The sequence below is a fragment of the Ceratina calcarata genome, unplaced genomic scaffold (genome assembly GCF_001652005.2).
Source record: "Ceratina calcarata isolate Rehan_Ccalc_2016 unplaced genomic scaffold, ASM165200v1 scaffold260.2, whole genome shotgun sequence".
NCBI lineage: Eukaryota > Metazoa > Arthropoda > Insecta > Hymenoptera > Apidae > Ceratina > Ceratina calcarata.
Window position 1 is genome coordinate 284,273 of NW_017148113.1, and position 315 is coordinate 284,587.

The window sequence follows — 315 nt, forward strand, 5'->3', positions numbered from 1 at the left end:
TATCACTATCTCTGTGGGGTCACGAGTGCCCCTATCGTTCTTGATTTTTGATAATCCTCATTTTCCCGGTTTCGAAAGACACCGTCACATCCCATCTGGTTCTTCATATAAAGCCGAAGACCAGCTAGGATCCTCACAAACCGACTTTAGTTGTTCCAGCTTAAACGTCTTTCTGCCTCTTCGATTAGAAATTGTACGAAAAGTTATTTTCAAATCATAAACATCGTTCTTTACTTTTAACAACGATTTTTAATCGACAGAATTAATTTTATATGTCTGTTTAGTCAAATTTGTTACTTTTTATATAAAAGGATC

The 315-nt window shown here is 35.6% G+C and overlaps 2 protein-coding genes across 2 annotated transcripts in view; one reads left to right on the forward strand and one right to left on the reverse strand.

Moving 5' to 3' along the window:
* The window catches only part of LOC108623328 (facilitated trehalose transporter Tret1), a 15,501-nt gene that overhangs the window by 5,811 nt on the left and 9,375 nt on the right, over positions 1–315 (reverse strand). The window lies entirely within an intron of this gene.
* Positions 1–315, forward strand: part of LOC108623325 (phenoloxidase 1-like) — a 6,248-nt gene that overhangs the window by 1,382 nt on the left and 4,551 nt on the right. The window lies entirely within an intron of this gene.